Raw genomic sequence first — 25979 nt, forward strand, 5'->3', positions numbered from 1 at the left:
TCAAGCTGTAATGATTGAAACAGACTTGTCAAAAATATATGATGAGAAACAAGCTAGAAAAGTAATTTTTTACTTTTCTTTTTTAGCATTTTTTAACTCTTGCATAGAACATTGGGGAACTCTAATTGTAAGTCAGCATTTATTTATAAATTCCATAGACTTCAGTTGTATAAAGGAGTTGGATAGGTTCTGAGAAAGGTGACTATATTGGATAAGCAGATAGTGGGTTTTGCTTTTATATTCCTTCTGAAGAGTCAGCTTTAAATGTAAGTCAAATCTAAAGAGCGGATAGTAGATTCAGAAGCTCATTTCAGAGTAATGGTAATTTGAACACAATTTCTCCATAGTCAGAAGCAACTATTATTTTGTTTTCAACCATAGTCAAAATTTATATTATACATATGTTGATTATGTGTGAAACAGGTTATTGTCTTATAGAAATCTGATAAGCTGATAGTCATATCTGCATTATGTGTACATTTGTGTAAATTTTGTTTGATGCTAAGGTTGCAGCTTTACTCTCGCTTTGTTCTTTAAGATGAAGAACATCTGTTTGCCATACAGTGATGGGACCAGATGCCATGATCTTAGTTTTTTGAGTGCTGAGTTTTAAGTCAGCTTTTTCCACTTTCTTCTTTCACCCTCATCAGGAGGCTCTTTAGTTCCTCTTTGCCCTCTGCCATTAGGGTGGTATCACCTGTATATCTGAGGTTGCTGATATTTCTACTGGCTACCTTGATTCCAGGTTTTGATTCATTCAGCCTGGCATTTCACTTGATGTACTCTCATGTAAATTAATAAGCAGGGTGAATTGATCCCCTTGATTTGGGGTAGGTTCTGTTGATCATTTTGGAAATAGATTAATCAAGTCAGAATTTCAAAGATAAATGAGAAATAGCTCATTGTGACTCAAGCATTCTTTGCCTCCACTTTAAGCTGCATCTCCCCCATGTTTTACTCAGGTTTTTCACTCAGGAACACATCTTCAAAACAAGATGGCTCCAAGAATAAGGCAGGCTAGTCTCTTGGTAATGAAACAGGTATCCCAGTATATATGAATGAAATGGGTAATGTCAATCCTCAGTGTCCAGTCTCAATCCTCATTAAGTCTGGAGTGGGTGATGTTGATGTATAAATTCTATTGCATGTGAATAGATACTCCTCTATTCTGCTCTCCATCTCATTTCCTCTCCACCATCTGTCTTATCCCTTATCAGAGGCCAAACCCTAGCCTTTCAGATTCATTCTACTGAAGGTGCAAATATTTCACTGACCTGGAGAATCAAGAACCAAAACCAAATTCTGAACCTGGAGCTAAGTAGAGATCTCCCAACAAACACTGCTCAAGGTTTTTCCAAATGAGAACTGGACCACAGCAACTGGATTGCTTGCAGATCCTCTGAATGAGACTGAGCCCTGATAAACTGGGACTTTATTTGGAAAGTTAGCTGACTGAAAAGATGGCAGGCTAATGCCTGAAAATAACTATCTTGTCAGGGATCGAATGTTGGACTCTTTTCAGAGATGGGTGGAGGTGAGGAAACAAAGTAAAAAGACCATTTAATTCTTGCAAATACTCCTAGAATGGCAAGCCTCCAGCAGGAAATATGTTAGCTTCATTTTCTTATAGCCCTTCACAGTGGGCAGGGTCAAGCTATCTCCCTGTTAGCCAAACAAAACACCCTAGGCCAAGGGTCAAGCCGAAGGGGCTGGGCAGGGCTCTTCCCTGAGGCAGGCTGTTATGTATGCCTATAAGAAGAAAAGCAAAATAAGAATTAAAGTCAGAGATGCAGATCCAGTATGGATTCAAAATTAACCCTTACAGTTGCAGAGTTACTATGGAGTTTAAATTGAATATATTGTGCTCTCACCTTTAGATTCCTTCCTCTTCTCCCTTCATCCTTTGATTTTGGAAAAGTCTCTCAATATTTTCACCTATAATAAATACAGTCTTTCCAAATGAACTGCTATGCCCTACAAACTCCCTGATTTCAAATATAATACAAAGCTATATATTGGCAGAGAAATACACACAAATAGCTATGAAAGAGAGGAGAGAACCCAGATATAAACCCATACTTAGATGGACAATTAATTTACAACAAAGGAGCAAAAAATATAAAATGGAGAAAGAATAGTTTCTCCAATAAAAGATGTTGGGAAACAGGACAGCCACATGCAAAATAATGAAACTAAACCACCTTCTCACACCTTACACAAAAACAACTCAAAATCAATTAGAGACTTCTATATTCATAGAAAGTGAACCCATAGAACACCTAGAAGAAAACCTAGAAAGTATGCTCTTTGACATGAATCTTATTAATATCTTTCTATTTTCAAGATTTTTTCTATTTCTATTTCTAAGATATTTCTAAGATAATACATGTCTTCTTGGGAAAGAAAATCAAAAGCAAAAATAAATGAATAGAACTACATCAAATTAAAAAGTTTCTGCACATCAAAAGTCAACATCAGCAAAAAAACACAAATGGAGGGAAATATTTGCAAATCATTTATCTGCATAAAATATCCAAAACAGATAAATAACTCATAGAACTCAACAATAACAAAAACTCAAATTTAAAAAGATACATGCATTCTAATGTTGACACCAGCATTATTTACAGTATTCAAGATAAGAAAGCAACTTAAATGTACAACAAAAGATAAATAAAGATGGTGTTTTACATGTATGTATACATATATACACAGTGGAATATTAAAAAGGAATGAAGTCCTGCCGTTTGCAACAATATGAATGGTCCTAAAGGGTATTATGTTTAGTGAAATAAGCCGGACAGAAGAAGACATATACTGTATACTGTTACTTGCAGAGAATAAAAAAAAACAGAAAATGAATTAATATAACAAAACAGAAACAGATTTTCTGTGTAGAAAAATAACTAGTGGGTATCAATAAGGAGAAAGAAACAGAGAGAGACAAGATAGACTAAGACTAAGGGGTACAATCTACTATGTATAAAATAAATAAGCTAGAAGGATACAATGTAGAGCACAGGGAAATATAGCCATTATTTTATAACTTTGAACAGAGCATAATATATAAAAATGTTAAACAACTATGTACACCTGAAACTAATATAATATTGTAAATCAACTATACTTTAGCTATAAAAATAAAATAAATAACAGAACATTAACTTATTTCATTTTTATAACATATATGGCTAAATTACTTAATCCACTGTAGTTCCTTATCCTTTTAAATTTGTAGTTCTATCATCTGCATTTTTTGTCCTGAACAACACTTCTTATCTTTTTTACTGTGTTAAGTTTTTAGAACTTTCTTTTTCATTGCTGCTGTTGCTGCTAAATCGCTTTAGTCGTGTCCGACTCTGTGCGATCCCATAGATGGCAGCCCACCAGGCTCCCCCATCCCTGGGATTCTCCAGGCAAGAACACTGGAGTGGGGTGCCATTGCCTTCTCCGTATCTAAAATGAGTACATAGAAATTCCCTTTCTTCTCTGTCAGCATACCCTTTTTATGTTATAGTCACACATACTGCATTATGATATATAAAATTTTATATTCTTATTTGCACAAAATGGTAATTAGTGATAAAATTCGCTGAAGACAATTTCCAAATAATGATGAAGATATTTCTTGCTTTAGCAAGGTAAGTGAAAGAAAGGCCTTGTGAGTTTACATTCATAGGGGTTATAAAAGTAAAAAATATGTTGATATATCTACTGAGTACCTATTTTGTGATCAGCACTAGGAAGTGTTGCTCTTTAATCTCACACTTAATAACATTCTGTGAGGAATATACTATCATCAAATCTGTTTTAGAGGTAAAGAATAAAGGCTCATGGATGGTAAAATGGAGCCAAGTAGAAGAGTTCATGTTCAAATTCAGAAACTCTGATTCTACAGCTTGTGGTTCTAACTACCATTAGTGAACAGTGGCTTGATTGTGTCTGAATTATAAATACAATTTCTGATGTTCATACATACAGTGTCTTGATCATGTGTATATTTGTGGGGCAGTGGTGCTATCAGTTCAGTTCAGTCGCTCAGTCATGTCCGACGCTTTGTGACCCCATGAATCGCAGCACGCCAGGCCTCCTGTCCATCACCAGTTCCTGGAGTTTACTCAAACTCATGCCCATCGAGTCGGTGATGCCATCCAGCCATCTCATCCTCTGTCGTCCCCTTCTCCTCCTGACCCCCAATCCCTCCCAGCATCAGAGTCTTTTCCAATGAGTCAACTCTTCGCATGAGGTGGCCAAAGTACTGGAGTTTCAGCTTCAGCATCAGTCCTTCCAATGAACACCCAGGACTGACCTCCTTTAGGATGGACTGGTTGGATCTCCTTGCAGTCCAAGGGACCCTCAAGAGTCTTCTTGAATACCATAGTTCAAAAGCATCAATTTTTCAGTGCTCAGCTTTTTTCACAGTCCAACTCTCACATCCATACATATCCACTGGAAAAACCATAGCCTAGACCAGATGGACCTTTGTTGGCAACGTAATGTCTCTGCTTTTTAATATGCTATCTAGGTTGGTCATATCTTTCCTTCCAAGGAGTAAGCGTCTTAATTTCATGGCTGCAGTCACTATCTGCAGTGATTTTGGAGCCCCAAAAAATAAAGTCTGACACTGTTTCCACTGTCTCCCCATCTATTTCCCATGAAGTGATGGGACCAGATGCCATGATCTTAGTTTTCTGAATGTTAAGCTTAAGCCAACTTTTTCACTCTCCTCTTTCACTTTCATCAAGAGACTTTTTCGTGGTGCTATAAGAGCTGCTAAATCCAATATAAATGAGAAATTTACATTCATTCTGTATTTATTATTTGAAGAGTTCATATAGTAGATTCACATGAGCAGGCGGTCATGGGCAAGGGTTGAAAAATACAAAGAAATATTATTTTCCTTCTTCTGAGATTAACAAATTGGGCTAAGGTTGCCAAATTAAAAACAGAACGCTCAATTAAATCTGAATTTCAAATAAACAACAGCAATTTATCAAAAGTACTGAGAATCCTGTATTTTTTTGCTGAATCTGAAAACCTTAAGTCGGAGACATGAACCGGATAAACAGTGTTAACCATACAAGCTGCAGTGAACAATAACTTCACACAATTTAATTTTGTAAGGTTGTCATGCCTCGGGCAGATATTTAAGAATTTCAGAATAGTAAAGTAGATCTGGTCTACCCTTCTTCTGCCATCATTTCTAGGTGATGGTCTCTACTTAAAGTCTGAGGACCTGCTCATTTTTGGTAAATTATCTATATGAGAATATAATTTTTTTAGTTTCTCCCATTCTGGGAGAAACAGAATTCTGCATCTGACCAATGGTAGTGTTTGATGCCTATTTGTATTGTGGGAACTAGGACAAAGAAAATGAAATCGCGGAAGCATGAATAGGAATAAAATGTCTGTACCTGTAGCTTACTTCTGTAGAGAAGGAGTGGACCACAGACAGAGAAAATAAGAAAGAAGATGTGAAAGATAAATTATGACACTGCAATTGGTTGGCAAGCAAAGAAATGAATAAACCTTGGTCCTGAACAAACTAACTTTGTTAGAAAAACAGCTCTTCACTGGGTCCACATTCTTAAATACATAAGCTTCAGCGGGACCGAAATTTTCAACAAATATGATGTCGTGTGCCGCGTGGGGCTGTGGGGCAGACAACCTGACCGAGAGGCTGTCTCCTCTCAGGGCATTTCGTGCACCAGTTTAAGGGCCTGTGTTAGTTCACCAACTGGACGGAGCTGGTGCGGAGTGTGGTCAGATGTCTCCAACCAGCAGGAGTCCGCGCGCTTCGACAGCGACGCGGGCGAGTGCCCCGCGGTGAGCGAGCTGGGGCGGCCTCAAGCCGAGCGCTGGAACGGCCAGCAGGACGTCCTGCAGCGGCGCGAGCCGAGGTGGACGCGGTGTGCAGACACAGCTACAGGATTGGTGAGAGCTTCACGGTGCAGCGGGGAGGTGAGGGCCAGGTGGGCGGTGTGTGTGTGTGTGCGTGTGTGTGTGTGCGTGTGCGTGTGTGTGTGTGTGTGTGTGTGTGTGTGTGTGAGTGTGTGTGAGACAGAGAGAGAGAGAGAAATGGACAGAGCTTCACGGTGCAGCGGGGAGGTGAGAGCCGGGTGGGCGGGGTGAGAGTGTGTGTGTGTGTGTGTGTCTGTGTCTGTGACAGAGGGAGAGAGTGGGAGAGAGAGAGATAATGGACAGATACAGAGATACTTGACTGAATCCAGGATGAGTGAATACAGTGGGAACCACTAGAAACCAGGAGAGCCTGTTGCAGAGGAGACAGTGTGTGAATCTGTCAGTGAGGGTGAGGGGCGACTGTGTGAGGTGTGCGCTGTGAGGTGAGGTGTGGTAGAGTGTGTGCCTTCCGGGCAGTATCCTGGGCTCCGAGAGGACTGGGAGGGAGGAGAGGTGTGAGGGGAGCCGTGCAGGAGCGAGGCTGCAGGCATCTTGGTGTCTGTGGGAGAGGTGAAGGGAGGAGAGGAAAGGCTGCCCCGGGTGGGTGTTCAGAGGGGCCAACTTCTAGGTGTCTGTGTCGGCGGGAGGGTTTAGGGGAGGAGCGGTGGGGAAAATAAAGGATTGGGACCACGTGAGGAGAAGAGTCACAACCTGCTCTTGGCACCCACCCTCTTAATACTGACAACACAGAAATGAGTGTGCAAGCCTCTGTGTGCAAGAGTGTTTCATTGAGAAAAACATATCAGTCTACTTTCTGAAAGGTGGGGGAAGGGAACCTCTGTAGCTCCTCTGATCTTTCTGAGACTTCTTTTCTGTCTAAATCTTTTCCTTTTTCCCTCTTTAGTCTGTGTAGTTTTACATGGTTGAAATGACTGTGTAATCGACTTTTGAATGATTATTTTTTTAACATACAGACATTACTATTTTTATAATGCTAATACTATTAGGGTAGTTTCATATAATTTGTTTTTAGAATTGTAAGAGTTTACCTCACAATCCCCTTCATCATATACCAGATCCTTTTTCAAAGATATATAGTGCCAAGTACTCAGCTTAAATTTTGCATTTATTAAAACATCTGTATTTCTTTGATTTCTAAGATTCTTGAACAGCTCTCACATATTTATTGGCCTCTTGTTGTTACTGCTCTAGAAGTTATCTATTCTCTATTATTTCTAGCGTCCTGGTGTTTTTCTCAGTGATATGGGTTCTCTATCCAGAAAAATTAACACTATTGATATTTGATTCATCTTTTTCTCAAGTGTGGCTTATATTTCTAACAGTTTATTATTTTCAATGACAGAAATTTAAACATTTTGTTTATTGAAATGTGTTGCAAACTTTTTAGGAATGATTTACCTTCAATTTTAAACTTACCATTGTTGAATATTTAAAATTGTTTTCTTCCAAGTTTCTCCATTATTTTATTTTAATATTGTATTTATTAAGGCTAATATTGTCAGAGATTGTCTCAGATACTAGGCGCACATACAAATGAGGCTCAGACCCTGCCCCTAACTCAAGTGTCAGCTTAAAAAGAAAGTGCACGCTAAGCTGCTTCAGTTATGTCCGACTCTTTGGAGCCCTACGGACAGCAGCCCTCCAGGCTCCTCTGTCCATGGGATTCTCCAGGCAAGAATACTGGAGTGGGTTGCCATGCACTCCTCCAGCGAATCTTCCCAACCCAGGGATGGAACCCTCATCTTTTATGTCTCCTGCATTAGTAGGCAGGTTCTTTACCACCAGCTCCACTTAGGAAGCTCTTGAAAAGAGAGAAAATTATAAAGTGATAATAATTCCAAGAGTAAATTTACTTGTTTTGCAAAGGAGAAAGATTGATCAGCAGAATTTAATTACAAGAATTCTATTTTTTAAATTAATGACTTTTCTTCCTTCCTTCCTTCTCCTTCTGGACTCATGCTTTTTTTGGAATTCAACTCAGAGTTAGAGATTCACCTGTGTCTTTTCATCTTGCCAGGGTAGAACCATATCTCAGCTGTTCTAAGGTATGAGTGCCTGGAGACAGCTTTCCCCCAGGACTTCATCCTCTGTCTCCGTACCTACCCCACTGCTCTTCCCTAATTTAGCCACCCTGCTTTGAATCATAGTTTCTCTCAAATTAAACAAGAATAATAAATAGCTGTGATCCACTGAAGGCTAATTCCAGTTACTGCTCTACATACTCTGGATGCATTAATTCTCACACAATGCAACAGGTCAGTCAATTGAGAGACAATGTGTTAAGAAAAGGAATAGTGAAAGTGAAGTCGCTCAGTCGTGTATGACTCTTTGCCACCCCATGGACTGTAGCCTACCAGGATCCTCAGTCCATGGGATTTTCTAGGTAAGAATACTGGAGTGGGTTGCCATTTCCTTCTCCAGGGGATCTTCCCGACCCAGGGATCGAATCTGGGTCTCCCGCATTGTAGGCAGACGCTTTACCGTCTGAGCTACCAGGGAAGCACCTAGGACAAGGAATAAGGACTTTATTTAGAAAACCAACAACCCAAGAAGGTGGTGGGCTGCCGGCATTCAAAGTATTGGTTAGCTCTGGAGCAGTAAACAGCCAAACCTGAGTTCAATAACATTCATTGTGGTGGTGTGAGAAATTGGAAAGTAGATGAAATGAAGTGTTAGTTGCTCAATTGAGGACGACTCTTTGTGACCCCATGGTCTGTAGCTCACCAGGCTCCTCTGTCCATGGAATTCTCCAGGTAAGAATACTGGAGTGGATTGTCATTCCCTTCTTCAGAAGAAGTAGATAGAAGGCAGAAAAACATCTCTGTAGATTCATGCAAACAAATATAAGTAAAGAAATCAAAGGTGTAAGAAGCTAAAATTTTTTATATATAATTGACATGAATTTGACTACCTCCAATAACTACAGGGTATGTATTTCCTTAATTGTTACAAAGAATATCTACAAAATAAACCGTATGCTATGGCCATAAAACAAGTTGCACAAAGGGTCACAGGAATAAAATCATATAGAATATATTCCCTGACAACAATCTTATTAAATTATAATTAAAAACATTGAGAAAATAGCCAAACCTTTAAGGCAGTGAGGTGATACACTTCTAAATAATATATGGCTTATGAAAGAACAAATCAAATGAGAAATAAGAAAAGATTTTAAAGAAATAGTAAAACAGGTTTTCAAGATTTGTGATGTGAAACCAAAACTGTTCCTAAAGAGAAATTTAGAGGTGTAAATGCTTAAGATATAAAAGGAGAAATATTTAAAAATCAGAGATACAAAAGCTTAAGATAATCAGGAAAAAGTGAATTTAATTTTAAAAGAAAATTAGAAATAATGTAGAAGTAAAAGTAGAAGAAAAAATAATGCGAGAGAAATACAGTTGAAAATTGACATTTATTAAAAAAAAAGAAATAACCAGAGTCAGAAGAATTTTTTTTGTTGTTGTTTTTTTAATAAACCTGAAAGACTGATAAGGAAAAAAAAAGAAAAATCCAAATAATGAACATTTGGAATTTAAAAGATGCCATTCTTACAGATTCTATAGGTATTAAAAAGATACTAAGAGGATATTATAAAGAATTTTGTGCCAGCAGATTTGCTATTTTAGGTGAAATTCATTGAAAGACAGCAAATTTCCCGATCTATTTCTGTATAACAAATCATGCCTTGAGGTCTATTCAATAAAGAGAGGACGATCATATTAATTTGTGCCCCATGACAGCAGTCCCCAGCCTTTCTGGTCCCAGGGACCAGTTTTGTGGAAAACAGTTTTTCCACGCATGAGGGCCGTGGGAGGGGGCTATGGTTAAGGTGGTAAATCGCGTGATGGGGAGTGCCAGACCAAGCAGCTTTGCTCTCTAGCTGGCTGCTCACCTCCTGCTGTGGGGCCCAGTTCCTAACAGGCCAGTGGTCCACAGCCTGGGGGTTGCAGACCCCTGCCCTATGAGAGAAGTCTGAATTATCCAGGTTTCTGGTTTTGTTTCAGGGCAGATTTGCACAGTCACAATTTCCAACACTTCTTGCTTAGGAAAGCTGTGGAGAATTTGATTACATCTCTTCAGTTTCCCAAAATGTTTTATAGTTAGACTTCACCGATGATACCTTAACAGTGATTTACCAGAAATGGGCCACAAGTTTTCCCCAGTATTTCATGGCTTCAGTGTTATCGAGACTATCAAGAATTTCACAACACACTTAGTGTGAATCTTCTTCTTATAGTGACTGTATCTTTAACAAAGAGAGACAATGAGAGGTACTCTTAGATGCCCATCTAGATAAACATTCTAGTGATTTGTCCATATAGGAGCATAACAAGGAGTTTATTTTGCAGAGCCTGAAAAGACATGACTATAGAACTCTAGGGTGGGAAAAGGATCATGGTCAGACTGGAGATATTGCAATTATTGCAGTTAATAACAGCAGTAGCACCGAAGGAGATGATGACAGTTAAAAGCAGCTAGTATTTCACTCCTGTTCCAGAAGGACATAAGTCAATTGCTATGTATTTTGCCCAGATGGCAGAATCAATTCCTATAGGACTGATTCTTTTTATCCTTCTGTGTTTTTCATAGTTCACAATTTTTAGAAGTAGTAAGTTTTCCTCACTTTTGGAGAAGTTTAATGCTTCTAATAGTTATTAGCTTATCTTTTGCTCTAGTTATTAGAAAACATTTTTTCCCCCTCTCTGGTTAACAATATGGCAAGGTCATTTTTTAAATTAACTGAGCCATTGGTTCTTGTTTTAACAATTGACTAGACTCCTCTGAAAGACTTTTCTTTAGGGTCAGGTCCCAAATTCTGAACTATAAATTCTGGCAGGGTATCTTTCTCACACAGTTCATCTTTAGATCTCTAGGTGGATGTTTAATAACATCAATTATTATACACTTATCTTCCTGGTGTAACTTATGGAATAAACAAATGTCCAAATTATGGATGGTAGCAGTTATTAGTGAGGGCTATATACTCCTCCAACATTCTCAAAATTGCTCTACAATATTGAATGTAATATTCTCCTGGTTGCAAAGACACAACTTCCAATAGTACTTAACTCTCACTGTGGTCTGGGGACATAGGTTTTCCTCAAATTCAGGGTCAATAATGACATTCACCTCTTCAAAAAGTTTTGAACTTTCCACATTACTAGAAATATATTTTTCCAAAGTAAGTGAGATACTGTTTCTGTTCTATTCCAAAAATTTATACTCATACTACATTATACTGATAAGTCTTAACTAAGAGTTGAAAACAAAATTCGATATAGGATTTGGAGTGCTCTCTTATCTTCAATTAGAAGGAGATTAGTAGGGAGCTGTGAGTATCATCACATAAGAGAAATGCAACTTTTTGTCATTTCCAGAGGAGACTAGCAATACTGATAATGGGAATATTTTGAACGAACTGTAACTGTACCATATCAGTTCTCTCAATTCGTATAAAATGTTGCCATTTGTTTAAAAACATAGTCTGATGGATACATGTATTCATGAATTAAAGTGAGGAGAATGGTTTTGATCTACAGGCACTATTTTCTTCAGAAATTCAGTGTGAGGTGATATGAGGTAATGGCTGAGCTTACAGGGTTTGGAGTCACCTATCTCTTTGCGACCCCATGGACTATCAGTTCAGTTCAATTCAGTTCAGTCGCTCAGTCGTGTCCGACTCTTTGCGACCCCATGAATCACAGCACGCCAGGCCTCCCTGTCCATCACCAACTCCTGGAGTCTATCCACACCCATGCCCATCGAGTTGGTGATGCCATCCAGCCATCTCATCCTCGGTCATCCCCTTTTCCTCCTGCCCCCAATCCTTCCCAGCATCAGAGTCTTTTCCAATGAGTCAACTCTTCACATGAGGTGGCCAAGTATTGGAGTTTCAGCTTCAGCGTCAGTCCTTCCAATGAACACCCAGGACTGAGCTCCTTCAGGATGGATTGGTTGGATCTCCTTGCAGTCCAAGGGACTCTCAAGAGTCTTCTCCAACACCACAGTTCAAAAGCATCAATTTTTCGGCACTCAGCTTTCTTCACGGTCCAACTCTCACATCCATACATGACCACTGGAAAAACCATAGCCTTGACCAGATGGACCTTTGTTGGCAAAGTAATGTCTCTGCTTTTTAATATGCCATCTAGGTTGGTCATAACTTTCCTTCCAAGGAGTAAGCGTCTTTTAATTTCATGGCTGCAATCACCATCTGCAGTGATTTTGGAGCCCAAAAAATAAAGTCTGACACTGTTTCCACTGTCTCCCCATCTATTTCCCATGAAGTGATAGGCTATAGTCCTAGGAATTCTCCAGGCCAGAATACTGAAGTGGGTAGCCTTTCCCTTCTCCAGGGGATCTTTCCAAATCAGAGATCGAACCCAGGTCTCCTGCATTGCAGGTGGATTCTTTACCTGCTGAGCCACAAGGGAAGCCCACAACTTACTATAACTTGGCTCAATGAGGAGTGTACCATTCATTTAGCTTTGTATCCTTGCAAAGGCTGTTTAACCTCCAACAACCATTTTATTCTTACCTATGTATTTTGAGAAGAGTACTTAAATCACTGAGATGACGTGAGAATTAAATTTTAAAAATGTGTAAAATGCCATTGTGAATTCTGTACACAAAAGTCTCAAATATTGCTCAAAACATTTTAGGAATTTTAATTGTAGCATGGAGGGTACTCTGTCACTAGACATATTAAGGCACATAAAGGAGGCTTTCTTATCAGAACTGGGGTGGAGTGTAAATTAACACAGAACTTTATTTTTATTATTTTTTTTTATTAGTTGGAGGCTAATTACTTTACAATATTGTCTCGGTTTTTGCCATACATTGACATGAATCAGCCATGGATTTACATGTGTTCCCCATCCCGATCCCCCCTCCCGCTTCCCTCTCCATCCCATCCCTCTGGGTCCTCCCAGTGCACCAGCCCTGAGCGCTTGTCTCATGCATCCAACCTGGGCTGCTGATCTGTTTCACCCTTGATAGTATACTTGTTTCAATGCTATTCTCTCAGAACATCCCACCCTCGCCTTCTCCCACAGAGTCCAAAAGTCGGTTCTGTACATCTGTGTCTCCTTTTCTGTTTTGCATATAGGGTTATCGTTACCATCTTTCTAAATTCCATATATATGCGTTAGTATACTGTATTGATCTTTATCTTTTTGGCTTACTTCACTCTGTATAATGGGCTCCAGTTTCATCCATCTCATTAGAACTGATTCAAATGAGTTCCTTTTAATGACTGAGTAATATTCCATGGTGTATATGTGCCATATCTTCCTTATCCATTCATCTGCTGATGGACATCTAGGTTGCTTCCATGTACTGGCAATTATAAACAGTGCTGTGATGAACATTGGGGTGCACGTGTCTCTTTCAGATCTATTTTCCTCAGTGTGTATGCCTAGGAGTGGGATTGCTGTGTTATATGGCAGTTCTATTTCCAGGTTTTTAAGGAATCTCCACACTGTCCTCCATAGTGGCTGTACTAGTTTGCATTCCCACCAACAGTGTAAGAGGGTTCCCTTTTCTCCACACCCTCTCCAGCATTTATTGCTTGCAAACTTTTGGATAGCAGCCATCCTGGCGTGTAATGGTATGTCGTTGTGGTTTTGATTTGCATTTCTCTGGTAATGAGTGATGTTGAGCATCTTTTCATGTGTTTGTTAGCCATCTGTATGTCTTCTTTGGAGAAATGTCTGTTTAGTTCTTTGGCCCATTTTTTAATTGGGTCATTTATTTTTTTGGAATTGAGTTGCAAGAGCTGCTTGTATATTTTTGAGATTAATCCTTTGTCTGTTGCTTCGCTTGCTATTATTTTCTCCCAATCTGAGGGCTGTCTTTTCACCTTGCTTATAGTTTCCTTTGTTGTGCAAAAGCTTTTAAGTTTCATTAGGTCCCATTTGTTTATTTTTGCTTTTATTTCCAGTATTCTGGGAGGTGGGTCATAGAGGATCCTGCTGTGATTTATGTCGGAGAGTAACACAGAACTTTAAACAGGGAGTTGTACTTTAAAGTTCATTCTGCATCTGAGAGATTGCATTTATATTCACATAAAGTGTAATAAACCTAAAAGTAAAATTATAATGTTTAAAATTATATAACTATCATAAAGCCTGTAACATAGTTTTTCAATAGCATTCTGTTTTATTTTAAATTGAAGTATAGTTGATATACAATATTATATGATACAGGTATGTAACATAGTAATTCCCAGTTTTTAAAGGTTATACTCCATTTATAGACATTATAAAATATTAGCTCCATTCCTCTGTTGTACAATATATCCTTGTAGCTCATTTATTCTGTACATAACAGTTTGTACCTCTTAACCCCCTTCCCTTTGTTGCCCCTTCTCATTTCCCTCTTCCCACTGGTAGCCACTAGTTTGTTCTCTGTATCTGCGAGTCTGCTTTTTTGCTGTATTTCCTAGTTTGTTTTGGGCTTCCCAGGTGGCACTAGTGGTAAAGAACCCACCTGCCAATGCAGGTAGACATAAGAGACACAGGTTCGATCCCTGGGTTGGGAAGATTCCATGGAGGAGGGCATGGCAACCCACTCCAGTATTCTTGCCTGGAGAATTCCGGGGATAGAGGAGCCCGGCAGGTTGTAGTCCATAGGATTGCACAGAGTTGGACTCGACTGAAGCGACTTAGCATACAAGCACACACTAGTTTGTTTTAGTTTTTAGATTCCTTATAGAAGAGCTATCACACAATATCTGTCTTTCTCTCCCTGACTTCACTTAGTATAACACCACACCAATTCCATCCATGTTGCTGCAAATGGAAAAATTTCATTATTTCCTTGGCTATATAGATCACATTTTCTTTATCCATTCATCTGTTGATTGACACTAAACTTGCCTCCATACCTTGGCAATTATAGTTAATGCTGTGTGAATCTCTTTGAATTAGTGTTTTCTTTTCTTTTTCTTTTTAGATATATACCCAGGAATGAAATTGCTGGGTTCTATTCTTAGTTTTTTGAAAAACCTCCATGAAATCTTCCACAGTGGCTGTACCAATTCACATTCCCACCAACAGTGTATGAGTGTTCCCTTTTCTTTCCGTCCTCTCCAACACGAGTTCTTTTTGATGATAGCCATTCTTACAGGTGTGAGATTATATTTCATTGTGGTCTTAATTTGCATTTCTTTGATGATCAATGATGTTGAATATTTCATATGCGCCTGCTGGCCATCTGTATGTCTTCTTTAGAAAAATATGTATTCAGGTCTTTTGCTCATTTTCAAATCGGGTTGTTTGGTTTTTTTAATTTAATTTTGAGTTTTTTGAGCTGCTTATATATTTTGGATATTAATTCCTTGTCATTCATGCTATTAGCAAATATTATCTACCATTCAGTCTTTTCATTTTGTGAATTGTTTCCTTTACTATGCAAAAACTTATATGTTTAATTAGGTCCCATTTGTTTATTTTTGCTTTTATTCCCTTTGCTTTAGGAGACAGATCCATAAAGTTCTGCTATGATCTATGTCAAAGAATGTTCTGACTATGTATTCGTCTAGAACTTGTATGGTTTTTGGTCTTACATTTAAGCCTTAATCCATTTTGAGTTTATTTTTGTATATGGTGTTAGAGAATGTTCTGATTTCATTTTTTTACATGTAGCAGCCCAGTTTTCCCAGCACTAATTATTGAAGAGACTGTCTTTTCTTCATTGTATATTTTTGTCTCCTTTCATAGTGTTCTATTTCTTTAACATGCCATGATAAATTTAATAGCAAGGTCTTCTCATATCTTTCCTTAGGATAAAGCACAAGAGGAGACGTATTTAGGGGACCTATTTCCAGTATAATGAGGAAATCATAATGAGCACTGGGAGTATAAGATTGAACACATTTTCATGCAAATAATAATTATGCTAAAACTGAGTTATTGTGCCAAAGATCGAGTTTAAGTCCTTTATCAATTCTTTAGTTCCCTGCATATTTTGATTTGGACAGTTGGCCTTTTCACACTGTTAGATTGTGCACTCTACAAAGGTATGTTTAATACCTTCTAGTCCACAGAGATTGTCTCTTTTAAGCTGCTTTCTCTATGTGTTTTCTGGAGGTGTCACTAATGTCAGTGACAGCATCAAGAGACATATTTGAAAAACATTTTCACTCAGGTTAAATTATTGACTAAACTTTCTTTAGTTTATTGAGACATTTTAAGCTGTTAGGAGGGACAGGTTGCTGTCTAATCAACAGTTATAATTCTGTCGTATCATCAGTTACCAGGAGATGGTGTTCCTTGAGGACTCCACAGAATCACAGCACTTTTCAGTACTGAAGCAACTGAAAGGTCACAGTGCCTTCATTTGAACTGTAGAGGGTAAGTAATTTTCCCAAATCTGTAACACTAAGTTGCAGTGTAACAAAGGACTGATTAAAGGTCTCCTAACTTGCAATCATTTTCTATCCACCACCTCAACTTCTAAACACATCTACACGTAGATGTGTCAAAATAGCTCTTTCTCCAAATGCAGAGGAAAGAAACAATCCTAAAAGTCAAACCTATGTATGTTAATAATTCACTGGTCAGCATACAGATGGCTCACAACAGGGGCCCAATTAAAATGTTTCATATGTGACTGGACAAACCTTTGAAGCAGTAGATGAAAACAATCCTTTTAAGGGAGGAAATTGTAAAGTTTCAGAAGAGGACTCTCAAACTAATTCTCTGATCAGCAACTGATGATGCTTCTCATCTCTGGTGCTGATTGGTTCTCCAGTACGGAGCTCACCCAATCCAGGAACACAGATATGAGCCCTTTGTTGGTATCACTTGGAAAGTGGGTGGAGGAGGGCTCATGTCTTTACTGAGTGAGACTTCCCTGCTCCTCTACACCTTGTCTTTTCCTGTTCTCCAGCATGATGTGACTGTGTTTCCCCAGAGGCTCCTAGATGGCAGCTCTGACAGTGATACTGATGGTGATGAACCCATCAGCAGGTCCAAGCCAGGGACACCCCACATATGTGCCTATCTTGCAGGGGGGTGAGCTATCCTGGGATGGGGGAGGGAATGGAGCTAGCTTTGTCACTGTGTTCAGGCCATATCCCTTAAAATTGTGACATATTCTTCATACATATATATAGTGGTTAAGTTGGATCTGAATAATTCGTAACATCTCTGATGTTCATATGTAACATTAGTGTACCTTATGGTATATTTCAATATATAGGGGAAATTTTAATTCATTTCACCTTTATTGTTTGAAAATTTTCATAAAGATTTATACTATGTACTAGACATGATGGCTATGTGTTGAGGAACATGAATTCTTCTCTGGAGTTTATTATCAAGTTGAGCTTTGGTTGCCAAATAAAATATAGGACCGTCAGTTATATTTAAATTTGAATTTCAAATAAACAACAAATAATTTATCCAGAATCTTTAATTGGGCACACTGTATTTTTATTTGCTAAATGACATATGGCTGAAGGATGATTACTATATAGACAGAACATGACTGTGGACTAACATTGTTGACCACAACCATGTAGGTTAATACATACAAGCTACAGAGAGCAGCAACTTCACACTTTATTTTTTGACTTCTTGTCTGTCAAGTAGGACCTCAGAGGATTTGTGAATAGTAAGACATGGATGGTCTGATACAGGTTCCTTTCCTCCCTACAATCATACCTAAAGGGCCAGAGATTAGGAAGGTCTGTTCAGTTTTGGTAAACTGTCTAATTGAGAATGTCATCTTTTCTTAGTTTCCCCCCTTCTGAGGGAACTTGATTACAGAAGTGAGAGTTCTGTATCTGGCCAAGGCTGTCAATTTGATATCTACAAGTATTATTGAGAGTAGGGAATCAAAAGATAGAAAATGAGTTAGTTTGGGCCATTGTACTGGATGAAATGGCTATGGTTGAAATTTGCTGCTAAATATAAGTAATGGCTCAGTGGAATGAAAATCAAGAAGGATGATGATGTGAGGAATAAATTAACATGGCTTAGTGACTGATTGGGGTTTCCAGGTGGCACTAGTGGTAAGGAGACTTAAGAGGTGTGAGATTGACCCCTGGATGGGGAAGATCCCCTGGAGGAAGGCATGGCAACCCACCTCAGTATTCTTGCCTGGAGAATCCTATGGACAGAGGAACCTGGCAGGCTACAGTCCATGGTGTGGCAAAGAGACGGACACAGCTGAAGCAACTTAGCACACATGCACTGACTTGTTGACAAGGCAAAGAAATCAGTAAACCTTCCTTTCAAACAAATGCAGTAACAAATGTGCTGGAAAAATAGCTTTGCCCTGGGTCCAGATTTTTAAAAAACATATTTCATGTAACATCAATGTTTTTAACAGATATAATATTCCATTTGAAATGCAATTCTCAGCACACCATCATTAACAGTGTTTTTCTTTTTTAATCATTGATTTCTCAGATGGTTTACCTCATGAATCTTATCCAGAGGTAGTACATCCGTTTCATCTCCTTCCTTTGCCAAAGCAAATTTAGGCAATATCTGGAGCTATTTTTTATTGTCACAACTGGGGGATTGTTCTGATATTTAGTGTGTAGAAGCCAGAGATGCAGGAAAACAGACTAAAATGTATAAATAGCACATTCACAACAAAGAATTACCTGATCCAAAAATGTCAACAGTGTTGAAGTTAAAAACATTGGATTACACTGTGTTGTATATAAAAAGTCTGGACCCACACTTTTACTCACTTTTCACTTCAGTTCCTTGTGGTTTACTTTACCATGTTTTTACCAAAAAACCTAGGCAGTTGTATACATTCACCATTTTCTTGAACTTGTTCAATCAATTCAGGTTCAGTTCAGTTCGGTTCAGTCGCTCAGTCATGTCTGACTTTTTGCGACCGCATGGACTGCAACACGCCAGGCTTCCCTGTCCATCACCAACTTCCAGAACTTGCTCAAACTCTTGTCCAAAAGTCGGTGATGCCATCCAACCATCTTATCCTCTGTCATCCCCTTCTCCTCCTGCCTTCAATCTTACCCAGCATCAGGGTCTTTTCCAATGAGTCAGTTCTTTGTATCAGGTGGTCAAAGTATTGGAGCTTCACCTTCAGCATCAGTCCTTCCAATGAATATTCAGGACTGATTTCCTTTAGGATGGGCTGATTGGATCTCCTCACAGTCCGAGGGACTCTCAAGAGTCTTCTCCAGCACCACAGTTCAAAAGCATCAATTCTTCTGTGCTCAACTTTCTTTATGGTCCAACTCTCACATCCATATATGACTACTGGATAAACCATAGCTTTGACTAGACAGACTTTGTTGGCAAAGTAATGCCTCTGCTTTTTAATAAGCTGTCTAGGTTGGTCATGGCTTTCTTCCAAGGAGTGACTTTTAATTTAATGGCTGTATTCACCACCTGCAATGATTTTGGAGCCCAAGAAAATACAGTCTGTCACTGTTTCCCCATCGATTTACCTTGAAGTAATGGGAACAGATGCCATGACCTTAGTTTTTTGAATGTTGAGCTTTAAGCCAGCCTTTTCACTCTCCTCTTTCACTTTCATCAAGAGGCCCTTTAGTTCCTCTTTGCTTTCTGCCATAAGGGTGGTGTCATCTGCATATCTGAGTTTATTGATATTTCTCCTGGAAATCTTGATTCCAGCTTGTGCTTCATCCAGCCCAGTGTTTCTCATGATGTACTCTGCATGTAAATTAATTAAGCAGGGTGATAATATACAGCCTTGACATACTCTTTTCCCTATTTGGAACTAGTCTGTTGTTCCATGTCCATTACTAATTGTCGTTTCTTGACCTGCATACAGATTTCTCAGGAGGCAGGTCAGGTGGTCTGGTATTCCCATCTCTTGAAGAATTTTCCACAGCTTGTTGTGATCCACACAGTCAAAGACTTTGGCATAGTCTATAAAACAGAAGTAGATGTTTTTCTGGAACTCTCTGCATTTTTATTTTTTACTTTATGCAATGTTTTTCAATATTGCAAGAGTTCTTCACAGTCTGTTAACTTTCAACAACTTGCTTTTGTAAGTCATAAGTATTAGTGACTGCACAAATTTTTCAGTAAAATGTTTCAATATTCTGTGGTATTTGCATATTCTGTAATTGAAAGGGCTTCCCAGGTGGCTCAATGGTAAAGAATCTGTCTGCCATGCAGGAGACACAAGTTCGATCCCTGTGTCAGGAAGATCCCCTGGAGAATAAAATAGCAACCCACTCCAGTATTTTCACCTGGGAAATATGGACAGAGGACCGTTTGTGGGCTACAGTCCATGGGGTCACAAAAGACTCAGGCACGACTTAGTGGCTAATCCACATATTGAAATTGCTAAATTTTTTCATTTATTCATCTTAATCACAGGGATATTCTTTAACTCTGTTTTGACATTTTCACAGTTCAATTAAACAGAAAGATAAAACAAAAATATATACATATATATGATATAAAGGTGTATTTATGCATGTGTGTGTTAGTAACTCAGTTGGGTCCAACTCTTTGTGACCCCATGGACTGCAGCCTGCCAGGCTCCTCTGTCTGTCCATGGAATTATCCAGGCAGGAATACTAGAGTATATATATGTACTCTAGTATATAGAGTATATGTATGTACTCTAGTATATAGAGTATATATACTCTACATACTAGAGTATATATATACTAGGTAGCTTTTTGCTTCTCCAGAGGATCTTTGCAACGCAGGGGTTGAACCTATGTCTCCTGTATTGCAGGCAGATTCTTTACCATCTGAGCCATCAGGGAAATCCTGAATATATGCATACATGTATGTATGCTGTTTAAAATATTGAAAATATAGAAGCACATATGATGATAAGAACTGAGACACATCTAACCTTCTCAGGTCAGATCTTCCAAAGAGATTTTTGCACCAATTAAAAAAAAATCTGGTTTTCTGAATTTTTTGGATTTAGAAATGCTGTTGTGGGATTGTGGACCTGTATTGTGATGTTGCTTTTAATATCCTCAAAACTCTTCAGTAGTTTCTCTTTATATTTATTGATTCTGTAAAGCCAAAATGCTAACACACCCAGCTCCCTGTGATTTCTCATCTTTACTCTCCTTCCCCTCATTCTCAGTGCTCCAGTGAACTGTTTTCTTGTCATTTCTTGAACTGATGAAGAAATTCATCAATTATTTCATATTTTGGTTCATTGTATTATTTTATCTAAAATGTGACTCCTTTTCCCCAAAACTGAGATTCATATCCACTTTTCCTCTAGCTCACATCTACTTAACCTTTCATATCACGTCATTGCCATCTTCCTTTAAAGATTACTTCTTTGGCACCCTAATGTAATTTAGATCATCCTGTAATTCTCTGTTATAGATTTTCACGTTTCTCTTTTGACATTTCTCATTCTCACTTAAACCCTTGTATGGTTGAATTTTTTCCATCACTTTTACTAAATATTAAGCTTCTTTGGATTCCTAAGGGGCAGCACAGGCCTGAAGCTCACCAGTAAAGAAGGAAGTACTCTGGAGGAAAAGCTAAAGAACTTGTGGGAGTGAGAGGAAGGAGTCATGAGTGTCTTTCTGGTCGGGGCTTCAGGGAAGAGTGGCGATGGGGAAAATCCTGGTCCAGCTCAGGCTCGAAGGGTTCTAGTCAACCACTGAAGCCACTTGGAGACCTGAGGGGTCTCCTCTGCCCACTTCGCCTCCCTCCACTGTAGGCAGATGAAAGAAGATCCTGTGGTAGTTGAGGGGTGGTAGTTGAGGGGTGCCTGTGGAGCCAATGAGGGAGTCCTAGTGGCCTTCCTGCGCTTGGGCAGCCCTCACTGGTGGCCATCACATCAGTTCCTTCCTGGAAGCCCACCAGGGTGACCAGATCCTTCTGTTCCCACAGTACATTTCATGGTGCAGGGCAAGTCCGAGTGTTGTTTCTCCATCCAGACTGAGCAGGTGTGGTTCTTGGCCAGATACTTCTATAACCAGAAGAAATTGGCACATTTTCACAGCAACAATGTGGGTGAGTTCAGGGCAGTGACCGAGCTGGGCAGGCTCTTCCCTGAGAGTTGGAATCACCAGAAGGACTTCGTGGAGTGGACGTGGGCTGTGGTGGACACGTTCTGCAGACACAACTTCTGGCTTGGTGAGAGCTTCATGGTGCAGTGGCAAGGTGAGTGCTGGGGTGGGCAACCAGGAGACTGGGGACAGTGTGTGTGTGTGTGTGTGTGTGTGTGTGTGTATGTGTGTGTGTGACAGAGAGAGAGAGACAAAGAGACAGAGAGACTGAGTCCCAGTGAATGTGTTGTACTATGAGCAAGTATGCTTAAGGAGGGTTCCTGTGAGAGCATGTTGCCTGGAGAAATGAAACTCGGGCTTGCCCTGCACCATGAAATGCTCTGTGGGAACAGAAGGATCTGGTCACCCTGGTGGGCTCCCAGGAAGGAATTGATGTGATGGCAACCGATGAGGGCTGCCCAAGCGCAGGAGGGCCACTAGGACCCCCTCATTGGCTCCACAGGCACCCCTCAACTCCCACGGGTTCTTCTTTCATCTGCCTGTGCGACTTAGTCAGTTATTGTGAAAGGATAGAGACAGTGTGTGTGGTGGGGGGAGTACCCTGGAATCTGGGAGGATCAAGAGGGTGTGTGTGTGTGGGGGGGGGTGGAGGGATGCAGAAGGGAGACTCCAGGCATCCTTGATGGTCCTTGTGGGAGAAAATAGGTGCGGGAGGGAAGTCAACACTGGAGGGTGGGTGGTTAGAGATGTGGGAGGGGACTTCAAGGTGTCTGTGGTTGGGGAGAGAGTTTGGGGGAGGAGAGGTGAGGAATGTTCAAGGATTGGGAGCATGTGAGGAGAGTCACAACTTGCTCTAGGTACACCCCTTCTTAATACCGACCCCCCAGAAATAAGTGTGCAGGCGTCTGCGTGCAGAAGCATTTCATTGACAAAGAGCTAGCAGACTAATTCTTGAGAGATGGGGAACGTCCGAAGCACTTCTGATTATTCTAAGGCTTTGTTTATGTCTAAGTTTCCTGCTTTTTTTGGTTTTCTTTATATGTACTTCTACATAGTTGAAATGCTTATGAAATCAGCTTTCTGAATTATGTTGATAACTTTGCCACTTAACATACTGTTACTTTTTTCTATAATGAATGCTAGTAGTATTTGTGTGGTTACATATTATTTATTTTTATAGTGGTAAAATATACATTACATTCCCTTTTGTTAGATATTTCTTTCATTATTGCCAAAATACTTAGTTTAAAATTTACTTTTTAAAATTTTTAATTAAAATTTTTTTGTTTCCAAGGTTCTTGAACATTTCTCACATATTTATTGGCTAATTGTTATTACTGCCTTAAGAATTACCTATTGTCTCTTATCTCTATGGTCCTAGTATTTTCCTCTGTGATTTTTTGGGTTCTCTATGTGTTAAGATTAACACATTGATGATTTTATCCAGTTTGTGCTTTATATTTTGATTCAGTTCATTGTTTTCAATTTTAGAACTTTAAATATTTTAATTTAATGTAATAGCCTGAGAAAATGTTAGTAACGGTTTACCATTGATCTTAAATCTACTATTTTGTGAAATTGTAAAAATGTTTTTCCCCAGGTTTCTCCTTCTTCTGTTGTTCTTTTTTTTTGTAAACTGTGTTTATTGTGGCTGGTGGAGTTAAGAATGAGGCATTAAGACCATGTATCAGTGAATTCCAAACCCTGCCGCAAACTGAGGTGTTCTAAAGTGTGAGTGCCTGGACAAGGCTTTCCCAGGATTTCATATTCTGTCTCTACACTTACCCTACTACTCTTTCCTAAGTTATCCACACTACTTTGAACCATATTTTCCCTCTAATGAAACAAAAATAATATATAGCCAATACATAATTGAAGGCTAAATTCCAGTTGTGGCTTAACATACTTTAGGTGCAGTTATCTTCAGATAACCTTCAGAGGTCACTTTGTATTATTAACCTCCTTGGTAGGTCATAAAGCTGAGGCACAGAGAATGTGAATATTACACTAGGATCAATCAGTAAGAGAGAGAGCTTGGAAATGAACCCAGGCAGCATGGCTACAGAAGTTGTGCTATTAATGAATACACAGTTGCTTTGCAAAAAATTGTAAACACTTCGATTGAATAACGAATAAATGGTTCCTTGAATAAAGAAACCCACAAATTTCCTCCGCATCTCTCAAATCTAATGGGTTCATGCTGTAAGGATTAAAGACAAGGCTCATGGCACTAACTGTGGTTTAGTCACATGGCCAGCTCTAGCGAGGCCTGTCCAAGCCTACAGTCTGGATCAGCAGACTAAGTGAAGACAGGAAGCCAGTCAGGGAGACTTACTCTGTCTCCTTCACTTAGTCCCTCTGTTTTTTCTCTCCTAGTGGAGCCTACAGTGACTGTGTATTCTGCAAAGACTCAGCCCCTGCAGCACCACAACCTCCTGTCTGCTCTGTGAATGGTTTCTATCTGGGCCATGTTGACGTCAGGTGGTTCCGGAATGGCCACGGAGGGGAGGCTGAGTGATCTCCACAGGCCTGATCCAGAATGGAGACTGGACCTTCCAGACTGTGGTGATGCTTGAAACAGTTCCTTAGAGTGGAGAGGTCTACACCTGCCTAGTGGAGCACACCAGTCAGACGAGCTCTATCACAGTGGAATGGAGTGATAAGCTTTCTGATCTCATAAATTCCTCACCCACCATGGAGGGGGCTTGCTTACCTCTGAATGTCAGATTCTCCTTGCTCCACACCATATTTTCTACTTGCTTCATGCTCGTCTCTTTCTTGGCACAAATTGTTGGGGAGTAGCTCTGTGGTATCCTGTGATAGAAATTCTCTGATAATTTACAGATATGCTTTGATAGTTTCTATCAATACCTATACCTGCTGGTGAGACAGTTCTTCCTGGCAGGCAGAGAAGAGGTGTCCCTGCCCTGAGTCTCCATGATATCACAGTTCATGGTCACCCCATGGCCCAAGGCATCAGTCCCCTTTGTTGGGCTGGACTTGTACATCTAATGCTGTTGTTCTGGGTTCACTGTTATTTGAGAAGGAGCACATCCTCTACAATGTAGGGACCTTCTTGATATGAGAGGAGTCCAGTCTCAGGCTACCTTTTATTAGCTCTGTCATGCTAGAGAAGCTACTTAACATCTTCTAGTCCTAGGCTCCACATCCATGAAACGTTGAAGTCATGGCTTTATGTCAGGGTTGTGATGTTTAATGAGTTCAGTGCCTTAACCTCATACTACTGTGTGTGATTTTTAATCTCTTTTTCATAATGACCAAGTATTCTAATTCTTCTAGGCAACCTTCTTCTCCCATCCTTAAAGCTTGGGAAGTTGGATTGGATAGATATCACCCAAACTGGCTTCTTTTCTATGGGCATGATCTGACTCTGCTCAGAGCAAGATGTTGAGTGGAGTCAGGGGCTTTGTTCTGGGTCTTCTCTTCCTTGAGATTAGGCTGTTGACATACTTTAGGAATCAGAAAGGTAAGGAACCTGTTGGCAGCAGATACTTTTGAGTGAAGAAATTTGGCTTTGCTCAGTTAGTTCTCTGTATATCAATGGTCTCATCTAAAACCTTTCCTTCCCCTGCGTGCATGCCTGCTAAATCACTTCAGTCATATCTGACCCTGTGATCCCATGGACTGTAGCCTGCCAGTTTCTTCTGTTCATAGGATCCTCCAGGCAGGAATACTGGAGTGGGTTGCCATGCCCTCCTCTAGGGGATTTTCCCCACCCAAGGATCGAACCCACTTCTCTTATTTTGTCTCCTGCATTGGCAGGCAGGTTCTTTACCACTAGATCTACCTGGGAAGCCCCTATTGACCTCAATTTCTTGAAAGTCTAGGATTCAATAGGTCTTGGAAACTTAGAAACTTATGTTTGAAACACAAGAAATTATGGCATTTAAAGATAAGAAAAGGTTAGCATGCATGGTGATTTAGGGTGGAGACCCTGGGACAGAGGGACATTAAGGCTGATGAAATCACATTCCATTTGTGAGAGGAAAGCTTCATGCTCTTGATGTCTGCTCTCCTGTCTGGCCTTCCAGATTGGCCTCATGTGATGTGGGCTGTGGTATTAGAGAAATCTTAG

The 25979-nt window shown here is 39.7% G+C and overlaps 1 pseudogene; it reads left to right on the plus strand.

Annotated features, from left to right (window-relative positions):
- Positions 1 to 1524: 1524 nt before the first annotated feature.
- LOC136151182 (DLA class II histocompatibility antigen, DR-1 beta chain-like) lies at positions 1525 to 25979 on the plus strand (annotated as a pseudogene).

The sequence above is a fragment of the Muntiacus reevesi genome, chromosome 20 (assembly GCF_963930625.1).
Source record: "Muntiacus reevesi chromosome 20, mMunRee1.1, whole genome shotgun sequence".
NCBI classification, from domain to species: Eukaryota; Metazoa; Chordata; class Mammalia; order Artiodactyla; family Cervidae; genus Muntiacus; species Muntiacus reevesi.